Source organism: Hyposmocoma kahamanoa, unplaced genomic scaffold (genome assembly GCF_003589595.1).
Source record: "Hyposmocoma kahamanoa isolate Upper Pololo Valley unplaced genomic scaffold, ASM358959v1 92, whole genome shotgun sequence".
Taxonomy (NCBI): domain Eukaryota; kingdom Metazoa; phylum Arthropoda; class Insecta; order Lepidoptera; family Cosmopterigidae; genus Hyposmocoma; species Hyposmocoma kahamanoa.
The window spans coordinates 12,729,157-12,740,816 of NW_020654748.1; the positions used below are offsets into that span (position 1 = coordinate 12,729,157).

General features: G+C 33.0%; 1 protein-coding gene across 4 annotated transcripts in view; it reads right to left on the reverse strand.

The window, feature by feature from the left end:
- The window catches only part of LOC113236790 (GATA-binding factor C), a 121,800-nt gene extending 116,976 nt beyond the window's left edge, over positions 1-4,824 (reverse strand). For all 4 annotated transcript variants that reach the window (XM_026472971.1, XM_026472972.1, XM_026472968.1 and 1 more), the window contains exon 1: positions 4,352-4,824. The gene's annotated coding sequence lies outside the window, so the exon portion shown is untranslated. The remainder of the gene's footprint in view (positions 1-4,351) is intronic.
- Between the last annotated feature and the right edge of the window lie 6,836 nt (positions 4,825-11,660).

Sequence of the window (11,660 nt, forward strand, 5' to 3'; positions counted from 1 at the left end):
CGATGGTATATTTCCCAGAGAATCCATTTTTCGTTTCATAACAAGTGGCGAAAAAATATAATAAACAATCTTCAATAAGGTACTAATGGAGTATCATACTATTAAATTCTATTAAAGTTCACAAACCGCTCATTAACCAAGTGTGAGAAGATTTCAAACTCATGAACTTACGTATTCACGTGGTTAATAATTTAGTACAATTTTCATTTCTGTAATAAAAAATCATAATGGCTTTTGCAATTGCTGTGGTTTTGCCATTCTTTCATGAGACCTTTGAATTTGAAACCATTTGAATGCAGATTTTGTGGTGGCTAAATATTTTACAGATTATAATTGGAACCCGTACTGCATTCCTTGACATTACTAACGCATTTTAATTTCAGTAACATTCGAGATATCTCGTTACAGTTTTACTGTCACCTAAAAAACTATCAATTACGCATCCCAAAAAAAGAACATACAGTCGAATTGAGAACCTCCTCCTTTTTTTGAAGTCAGTTTAAAAAAGTAAAAAGTTCCGAGTCCGAGAAATAACGGTTCGAAATAACATAGGGATCATTTTATCTCTAAGTGTACAAGCGATATTCGTATTTTCTCGGATTGGAATCGGACTTAGTGCCCAAGCGACATCCGAAATGGGTCCCAGTTTTCTAGATTTTTATAGTCTCGGATTCTGAACGAATACGAATCGGATATAGTACTCAAACGCGATAAAATACTAAGTAAACATTGACAGGAGGCAAAAGGAGATGTCTCAACTGGTACTGCTCCTGTTCAGGAAAGACACAGCGCTAGTTTTCAGTCATCCCCTTTGACTATGACTTACATGTTTAGTACCTACTGTCAGTGTAAGTTGTCGGTCCTTCTCAGACTAGTGTTCACTACCTAATTTCTGTGGCAAGTTTTATTACTTAAATTTTCAAGTATATTATCTTGTAATTATTAAATAATGCCACACGATACAATACTCGAATATTAAATAATATGGCACAAAAAAAAAGGATAATTAAATTTTAAAAATTGCCACGAAAATTAGGTAGTGAACTACTTAAAACTATTTAAATTTATTTAAAATTAGGCTGGATATGAGAATAAACGTTGTACAAAATAAATGAATAAATAAAAAACATATTTGTATCTTAAACAGTTACAAACTAAATGAACTGTAATAAATGTATTTGTAAAATATAGAGCTAAGTACCTACCATAAATACCAATGTAAAAATGCTTACTGATACGTACAAACAAAGCGGATTATTGACAAAGCCTTCTAAAACTACACGGGTCTCGAATCTTACTTATAACACTCACAAACAAAAGATCTGGCCTTTTTGTAAAAACTGTGACAGTAGTAACAAACCTTATAGGGTTATCAATATAATATTACTCTATAAATTGAGCTGTAGTTATTAATTCTAAATATACAGCATGAGAGGAGTATGCTATTCAAGTAAGAAAAACTTAAAACCAATAAACCATGAAAATGTTTCACGCCGGTCTTTTGTCACTGTGATTGATATGGGTGGCGAGAAGATGTAAATCCGTCTAAAAAAACAAGCTAGTAACTGTTATTTTTCTTTACTATCTAAAGGTAATTGTACAAATTGACCAAAGAAAACCAACAACTTTATTATTAACCGGTGATCAATAGAAAAGGGAATGGTTATTATCGTATCTCACACTTTCAATTCAGGCTAAGAAAAAATAATTTTAAATTTATTTAAGTTGGATAATTGCACAATAGCCAACCCTAGCAAACGTTTTAGTTTATCGACACGCATCGATAGGGTTTGATCGATGCCTTTTAAAATGAACACCAGACTGAATAATTTATCGATGATTGATTTATTCATTTTTTCATTAGAAAAGGTTTAATCCAATGCTTGTTTGGTACTTATCTCTCGATTAAATATTCATCACTAGTGAGAACAATCTCTTTGACAAATGTTACTTGATAGCTGGGTATCAAATCACTTGTATCTGCAGTTTAGATTACAAATTGTATTACAAATACCATATAGTAAATATACTTCATTTGAACCACCTCCAATTTTCATTATTGAGCGTTAATTGAATAGTAAATGCCCTAAATAATGGTTCATTGATCAAAAACTATTATGCGATTTTGAAATAGGTATACCTACTAGTCATTTCCATAAAATTTAAGTTTGTGAAACCGACGAGAACCTTTTTCTTTGATGATAACAATATTTTTGTATTTTTAAGAATGAAAATGCAAGTTGATGCGCATTATTTGCCCGGGAATGTATATATGAATGTATATACATGCTGAAGAAATTTTAAAATGACTCTATTGTTTAAATTAGAAGCTATGCTCCTTCCAGAGTAAATATCATTTGTGGCACTAAAACAAAACTGAAGACACCAAGTCATTACAAAATGTATTAAACCTATAAAACTACTGCGTACTTACATATAATCTAATCAATTTCTTTCAAAAATGTATCCGACTATTCACTTTGCAAAGTTCAACATAACTAAAACAAATATTTAAAATATATATATTTTACGAACTATTAAACAATTGATTGCTTGTAAAATATAGCTTCTAGTTTTTGAGTAGATTAAAAAAGAGCGATATCCGGTGTATCCGTATCTTATACATATTTATTTCTAAATCATATAAATATGGATATAAATATTCAAAGAATTTATGGTTCTGCAAAAAAAATGGATGGCAAAAAAATGATTAAGTACCAAAATTAATATTTATAAATATATTTTATTCTCCAAACTAATCCAGAATTCATACATGGCATAACTGCATATATAAATCCGGCGGAAGCATGTACATAGGCGATTCCCTCATACAAGCTTATCGACGGCTAATCGGCGCCCGCGCATCGGGCCGCATTTAAATTTCGAACTGTCATGGCGTCCAAGCAGCCAGTAACAAAACTGAGGTGACATTGACATTGAATGGCAGTTTTTTAGCAAATTCCAATAAAAATAAGTTCCTTTTGTGAAGCATTCGTAAGTAATTTTTAATGTTGTTTGTTGTTGACTAACAGTACCAAAGTGTCAATCGTAATTTTTTCTTGTTTATTTGGATTTGCAAATTGATAAGTGTTATTAATATTTTGCCAAGTTACATTGGTTTTTTTTGCCAAATTATATTGTTTTATATTGCTGTTGTAATAAAGTTTATATTACCCTATAGGCAGAGATGTGTAATTTTTGAAACATCTATGTTTGTGTTTGTTATTAATAAATTATAATTAGCTGAAATAAAATTATACTGTAAAATAATATTATATTGTCATTTATATTTAATTAAATTATATTATCAGAAACATCAAGATTATCGAAAAGAGATACAAAAATGACTATGTTAATTTTAAAGTTACTATATAATTGGTTGTCTATAAGTATGAGTAGGTATGTAGTTAATATTTATTTTAGGTGTCTATTTACTTGCCTATCTCTTTTAAATACAGTAATAATTATTCCGTAAAAACAATCCTATGAATCTGTTTCTATTTGATTTGATAGCCCTTTCGTGTAAGAAGAATTCTATATTGTTAGTATGTAATATGTAAACAGCCTGTATAATTACTTAGAAATATGCAGTTTTTAAAAAGTAATAACTGTAAATATGTGCAATAATTTATCACAGGTATATTGTAAAGAAACTGAAAGAATATATTGTTTATACTATGATATCGTAGTCGTTGAAATCTTTTGTGTGGTTGAGGTATTTTAATGCAAAACTTTTAAAAATATATATTACATTTTATTCCTACTAAATACATGCGATGCTTTTTTGTTAAATAACTATTTATATAGTAAAAAAGCAAAAACCACTTTGATTAAAAAAAAGTTAAAATATCATTAAGTATCCGAAATCGATTATCTACAATCACTATTAGACTAACAATAAAGGTACAGGAGATTTCCAGTATATTTGTATAACTAGAGTAAAGGAAACTGTATAGAGCACACTACAATATTCCGACGGGCGCATTCGCGACTCTACAACCATTATTTTTGTATAAAAAATATTGTGTTGTATGAAATCATGTATACAATATTATGCAATACAACTCATTTTTATTATTTTCAGCAATAATATGATTATTAGGTGTATATTTTTGTATGTAGAGCTTGTAATATTTTTTAAAAAATTATTTAACAGCGATATACCTATCTTTAGCTGTTTTCTGTCATTGTATTTAACAAAACTGATAACAAATCAAATATTATTTTACAAAATTTTAAAGTACTCGACCCAAAACTACTTATAGATTAACTTCTTATTAGATAAGAAAATTACTTTGTACCATTTATCATTTTAAGCCACTAGAGTAATTAATAGATAAGGACAAAATACCTCAAGTGTTCTTATCAGATGATTATCACTCAACCGTTGATCACTATCATCACTTATCAGAATCACTGGACAATAATAACACACTGAAAACATCAGCTCCATTCCGTTCGGTCCATTTTATTAGATAAATAATAATATTATCTTGTATCACAGGGCACAACTGGGTCAAGTTTAATAATACTAATTAGTTAAATTTAGAGTTAGGTGTTGGGTTAGACCGGGCTAAGAGAGGTTAACAAAAACAGTTCATTTTCTATGCGCTTGCGCGGCAGCTCGCGATTGAGCGCGACACGTGATGTGGCGTCGATGGGACGCTACCCGACACTAAACCAGTCGTGTGACTTTTTGTTGTGAACGCGGGCGCTCGGGCGCCCTCGGGCGGCATCGGCGCCAGCACACACCGCTCGGAGAATCCGGCTCGCTGATTGGCCACACCAGCGAATGGGTGGTTGGGTATAGGCGGGGTTTATAGCAGACGGACCTGTGATGGGAGTGTTCTCTTTCAAATTTTCTTTTTCTCTTTTTGGGCGGTTGCGGTGGTGTGCGTCAGTAACGCAGCGCGTGCGATGGATGCCGCCGCGTTTCGCCATGGACGCCGAATCATGCCGCCCGACGGATGTTTTGCAATGTACGTTACATTGCTCAAATCTAATGGTAGGTATGAAGCATGGGCCGCTGCTTCCTTTAATTTGCGAATAGAGGAAACTTATTACGCTAAACCGCAATTATGATTGGATCTTGAAATCATCCTGAAAGTAGAGCATTTTGTAATTACATAGCATATAATAAGTACAGACTACAATAAAAACATAAACTACTAATATAGCCCCAAAAAGTGTATAGACACTTTCACGCGTGCTGTGCTAACAAAGTCGCTAATATTTATAGATAAATAGATATTATCTCAATTATAGATAAATAAAATAATAAACGTATGATATGCTGGAGAAATAATAACCAAAATTCATATCTATTAGGGTAAAACCGGGATAGATGCCGCAGTGGGATAGGTTTCGGTAGGCCTCGTATTTAAAAAACCTAACTTCCCCAAATCGCAACAAAGAATAATTAGTTTAAATAAGAAGTATAGACACAACTCAACAAAGTTCCTGCAGGGCTTCGTGTGGAATAGATGCGTTTGGTTTGTGCAAGCGTTTATCTTCGCGACGAAAACGATAAACGGTTCAAAATATCAGACACAAGTATTTACTGTCGCATGACTTTGTAAGTTACAATAAATTCCATTTTATTTTTATTATAACTATACACTGGTTCATTAACTGCGCACCTAGGTGTCAATAATCGCTCTTTTGTACATAGCTTATTTATATAATAAAAGGGTATCTACCCATATCGAATAGTATAGTCGCCTCGATTTTTCGCGGTATAGGTGCCCATTATTAGGTTATTAGGAGCAAAGGACTAAATAAGAAAATTAGGAAAAGAAAATAAAAAATACATTATTTTGGTGAAAAAGACATGTAAATGATAATAGTTTAAAAGTAAAATAAAAGTACCAAAAAGACAAATTATTCACAGTTCAAGCAGAAAACATTTTTGTATAGAATGTTTTGATAGCGACAAAAATACGGAGTCAAGTAGGTAGTAACTTTAAATACGTATATATTTATTATTAAAGATGTAGTACGTATATATACAATATATTAAAGATTACAAATAAAGCATTTTATTATGAATTTTACTATTTTATTCTAAAGGGCATCCTTCTTAGTATTTTTATTGTGTGGCGTCTATCCATATAGGTAGGCATCTATTCTCAAAAAAATAGGTTTGCAAAAAGTCAATTTCTTCAAAATCAGTAAATGTTAGATCAATAAAATCAAGTATTAATGTAATGTAAAAGATTAAACTAGTTATATCCATAGGAATTATTCGTGGTAAACTAATAATTTTTAAATTAGGAGGCCGTTTCAAAAAGTGGGGCATCTATCCCGGTTTTACCCTAAGGGTTACGTTTGTTCTTGTCACTCGCCCTAGAGACACACTGAGTGTAACAATTTTGGTAAAAATATGTTTTCTGAACATTTCTATAATTTTTTACAAATATCTAACAATTTTTCTTAATGGCGGATAAAATTACAGTTGCGCGTTAAAGACACCGCTTATCTCTAGGATGCGTTGCGAGTTGAAAATATTCCTTGTTATGGAAAACAAAGTAATATAATGAAAATCTCTTGACAAATAACAATATCATGAACCTATTTACACGTTTCTTAGTAGAGGCACTGGTGGAGACCGGGAGAGGGTTTAAGAATAGTCTCCCATTCTGATCTAATACAGGTTGAGACATTTCAGAAGTTTTAAAAGTGTTGCAAACCTCCTTGACAATAATGTTTATTCACGGAGTTTTCGTTCATAGTTAGCGAGGTGTATGCTAGACCTTCGCTAATTGTGTGTAACTTAAAAGTTAAAATTGTAAGTTTACATAAAAAATAAAAACCTACTTCTAAAATTCGTGGAATTACATCTATTTGCCAAGTTTTATTCGCATCAGTTACCGGAATATGCGCGAAACAGGATTCATCCCTTTGCTATCCTTAGAGGTGGAATATTTTCTTTACATTTAAATAGGAAAAACTGTGAGGTACCCTCTTTCCAACAAAAAAGAATCATCCTAATCGGTTCACAAATCGGAGTAATCGCATAACATAAAAAAAACACAGTCAATACAGTCGAACTGTGAACCTCTTCTTTTTTAAATCGGTTAAAATCTAACGTATTATGTCGCATATTCGAACCGTTTACCTCTCATTAAAGAACAACCATTGTCCCACTAAGCTATGACTGAGGCACACCGCACACGAAACCAAGAACTGTCGTTACTCAAAAATGATGTATAATTGAGAAAACACTATTTGAAAGTTAAAAAAATTACTAAATTTAACCATTAAATTTATATTAGTAGCAGTACCTAGCGATAAGAGGAGTTATTACCTATGTCTCATTAACCAAAGGTTACTAATGCAGTAGGTACCTATAATGTTATTTACTACTAACAGACCTGTTTTTGTTTTTTTTATTATATAAATTGACGGGACGAACAAGTCATGTGCCTGATGGTAAGCTACACGCCTGTCCATAACAGTTGCAGTGCCACTCAGAGCTTTAAATCGCAAGGATCTGAGGGGCACTGCCACTGCATCCGTCACCCTGAGACATAAATTGACAAGTCCCATGTGGCTGTAATTTCACCAGCACCCTTACCCTTCAGAACCGAAACACAGTAATGCTGACATCACTTCTTGGCGGCAGAAATAGGCAGGTGTTGTGTGACAATAAAAGATTTTTATTTTACTTAATTTTTTATCCAAACCGAATCTTGACTGCCATATGTAGATCACTATTGTGATCTGTGCGATTCCCGATTCTTGTTGTCACAAGTTCTTGCGGATCCTTCTCCAGCCAGTCTAACATAACCTAAAGCGAGTAAACCTGCAAGAATATAGTGGGAGAGTCGAATATCACATACAAAGTCGAGGGTGCGACCCTGCGCTGGTAACGTCACGTAGCAGTAGAGCTCATTTTGAAAGAGTGAGTCCAGGGAAGTACTGTCACCTATTTCTGTCGTCAAGCAATAATGAGAATTATTGTATTCCTGTTTTGAAGGGTGAAATTACAAGCACATGGGACTTGTCAACTTATGTCTCAAAGTAACTCAAATCTTTGCAATTTAAAGCTTTGAGTGGCACTGCGCCTGTCATGGACAGGCGTTTCGCTTACCGCCAGGCGCACGACTTGTTTGTCATTGTTTGAAAGTGAAAATTTATTACTGATGAAACTATTAAACAAATAACTTTGTGTGACACGAAATCTTACCTATTTACTTTGTATACAATGTTTATTTTTAACTTTATGATTTCTGGTTTATGGCTTAATATATCAATTACAATTTATTATAATAAAAAAAAATTAAATAATAAGTAAGTTATAAAATCATGTATAAATAAAAAAATATTACACATATCGAGTTCTTAGGTTTTCGCGATTGTTATACATAGGAATGATAGCAGAAATACTATTTTAAATAAAGTCAATGTTGACATAAAAGTATGTAACGTAATCCAATTTAATTTAAAAAAAAACATTAATTATTTTTAATTTTTTTTCTACTATTTAGTCGCAAGCATTTTATGAGAGTAAGCTAATTTTTAACCGACTACAAAAGTAGGAGGAGGTTCTCAATTCGTTTGTGTTTTTTATTTTTGTATGTAGGTATGTTACGCGATAACTTCGACTTTTACGAACCGATTTGGATGATTCTTTTTTGTTAGAAAGAGGGTATAAGAGTGATCCCATTTAAATTTGAAGAAAATATTCCACCGCTAAGGGCGGCAAACTAGGAGATGAATCCGTTTTTACGCACTTTCCGATAACCGATTTCAATAAAACTTGGCAAATAGATGCAATTCCACGAACTTTTGAGGTCGGTTGTTTTTTTATGAAAAAGTTGTAATTATAAAACAAAAATCAAAAGAATATTACATGCCTGCATATGTACCTATAAGTGACATTCTTTTTTTTTTTGGCACCGATAAGAATCCTTTTTTGACTAGGGATTCTAATTTGGTTGTACCTAGCACAATGAATTCCATAGTTTCAGATAAGGCAATTGGTACGCCAGGCATATAATTTTACACTCTTAAGATATAAGAAATGAAGTACAATTGACAGCTTGCCGGGTTTTAAATTTTGTACTTTGGACTGTGTTATATTTTCTTATCTTCTTAAATGTTTGAGTAGAATTAAAAATCTTAACTACAAATGCTTTAATAACTTGTAATATACGAAAACGGAAATTACTCACGTCAGATTTAAAACACTAATCAAAATTGAACGATTCAAATTATTTAGGGCATTGCATCCAAATAGTGGTTTTAATTGTAGCTATATGAGTACAGAAACGAAATGGGGTGCAGGCGACCGTGTAGTCTCAAACTTTTAAGAGTTATTAAGGACATTGAACAATGACAGCCTTTTTCTCATTTAGGCAAAGTACGCCCAGCGTTTATCGAACTGGATGGCGGTGTTAACAAAGCGTGTTTTAAGTGACTTGGATCGTTCTTTGCCTGGTCTCTTCAAATGTTTTACGTGTTCGCTAGAGACAACTGTCAAAACTGGTGGTAGCAGTATACAGATGATTAATAATAATGTACCAGGTTTAATCGTAACGCTAGCGCCACTAGTTATGTTACTGTTAACTTGGTCGATACTTACGTATAGGAATTTATAATGATTTTTTTTTTGTAATATCAAATGACGGGACGAACAAGTCGTGTGCTTGATGGTAAGCTACATGCCATTTAACTTAAACTGAAATAGTCTTTATTTCCAAGGTAAGGAAATCACACATTCATTAAGCTCTACTACTCATTCGTAAGGCAATATCCCCTGAGAAGAATGAGTAAGTAAGCTTTACTTCTTCTAAATAAACTTTTGTAAATGTTTATCATTTACCATTTAACTACCTTTGAACCCGGTAGTTGAGGTAGTTAAATTAACAGGATTCCCAGGACGGGAGAAACATTTGTATAGCCTACATTTATTTCTCACGTGAGTTTGGGTGTTACGTTTATCTGTGTGTGTGTCCATGGCACCCGCGATACAGGGTTGCCCTAGTGCGGGGCTAGGAGCGTGTATTATTTACGATATTTGTTTTAAATATCATTGATCGAGAGAAGAGCTAAATGGGTCACTACCATGGATTTTTATCATCCAAGTACGCAGAAGGTTAACATTATAACCTTCAGTGTAAATGTTTTGATTCGCTATAGTTTTCAACCTTGTGAATGGCAAATTTTTAATTATTAACCGGAATCTCATTATAGAAGCATATATTAACATTTGTTTAAAACCTAACTCCCAATTAAAATGGAAGTAAGTATCTATCTGTTAAAGTTTCACAAAAGTAAACGTAAACATTTACAGTCATTTTGATTAGTTTACTTTAAAAGCAGAGAAAACGCATTACAGAGGATATTATGGCTTTTACTAACCAACAAGAGCAAGCTCCGAGAAGACTAAACTGACTTACCTAAATTCATCCAACAGACCACTTGTAAATAAACATAACGTAGAATTTATTCAGAAAATAAAAATCCCTAACCATTTTTTCCCCTGAATTCAGGGCACTAACTCACATAGCCTTACAGAGAGTATCTAAGACGTCCCCTCGCACCCCGCCGCCTTGCCTCTCGCGTGATTTATTCCATGCGCCGCGCTATAAATCTGTCGCGCACTATCTAGTGGGGCGTTAATGGCTAATGACATAGCACTAGTGCTTGGATATATTATTTTTTAAACACTAGTGCATCTCCCAAGAGAACACGCCTAATACATAATACCCCATATATAAATAGATATGCAGTAGTCGCGTCATGACTCTTTGTTACGTATATAAATCATGATTTCATATCCCTGGCGTAATAAACTCACATGTGATCATACATCAAAAGTACTTTTAGCACATAAAAATCATAATAATATAAACTAAATTAAACAAATCCAGTTCTTAGGTTTTCGCGATTATTACACATACAAATGAAACTGTTTTTACGGATCCCAAACGCGTTTTTCAAACAATGCAACGTTTCGGGCCTTTTACCGGTCCCATGCATGGTCACGGGTCAGTCACCCATGGGACCTGTAAAGGGCCCGAAACGTTGGTTTCTTTGAAAAAACAAATATACGTGATTTGGATCAGAAAAAATAGTTGAATATAAAAATATATAAAATAGTTGAATATAAAAATATATAAAAATAATTATCCTAAATGGAACAAATTATGTACATGTGAGTACAAGTTATCGACTAATTTCGTTTATAGAATCCGTGAACCTATCCTCTGAAAAGTTATCATTTTGCAGATGTGACGTTATTACATCAAATACACCTACGATTAATTTATCAATATTACGTAACACTGTTCTTTAACTCTTTTCTTCACGATGGTCACGAGAGGTAACCACCACTTCGAAGGCTCATATTTGGCTAAAGTGACTTCTATTGGTTTTGTATTCTACGACTAAATCAACAACACACCACTTATAATTATGGTGTCTAATAGCCGTGGCGCGACGGCCATTTAGGTAACTAATATTGCCAGTGAAGATCGGGAATTTTCGAGTAAGCTGATTTGCGGAAGTTTTTTTTCATTGGTAAGTAATTATTAATGATTATGTACAAACTTTGTAAAAATTTAGTTGATGTATGATTGTCCGTGTAAACTACGTTAAAATTTACAAAGAAGCTGTGGTCGTTCTCTCGCAATACATTGATAAATGAAGTGGTT